Here is a 348-nt window from a genome sequence, read left to right as displayed (position 1 = left end):
CCCGTGGTCGGAAGCGGCGCGGGTGTCGGCCAAGGTCAGAGACGGCGGCTGCTGCGGCAGCGGATGTTTCTGCGGCAGGCGGCGGCGGCGGCGGCGGCGGCTGCTGCTGATGCTGCGGCGGCTGCCGCGGCTGCGGCGGCGGCGCCCGCCTCCTCGCCGCCCGCGAAGGCCGAGCCCACGGCAGCTCGTCCTGTTAATTAATCGTTCATTAATACGCTAATTAGTAGTTGATTAATAGCCCACGGCAGCTCGTCCCGTTAATTAATCGTTCAGTAATAGCTAACTAGTAGGTGATTAATAGCCCACGGCAGCTCGTGCTGTTAATTAATAGTTAATTAATAGCTAATT

The sequence above is a fragment of the Emiliania huxleyi genome (genome assembly GCF_000372725.1).
Source record: "Emiliania huxleyi CCMP1516 unplaced genomic scaffold EMIHUscaffold_222, whole genome shotgun sequence".
NCBI classification, from domain to species: domain Eukaryota; phylum Haptophyta; order Isochrysidales; family Noelaerhabdaceae; genus Emiliania; species Emiliania huxleyi.
The sequence above is the reverse complement of the archived record's forward strand: the minus strand, read 5'-3'. Positions refer to the sequence as shown.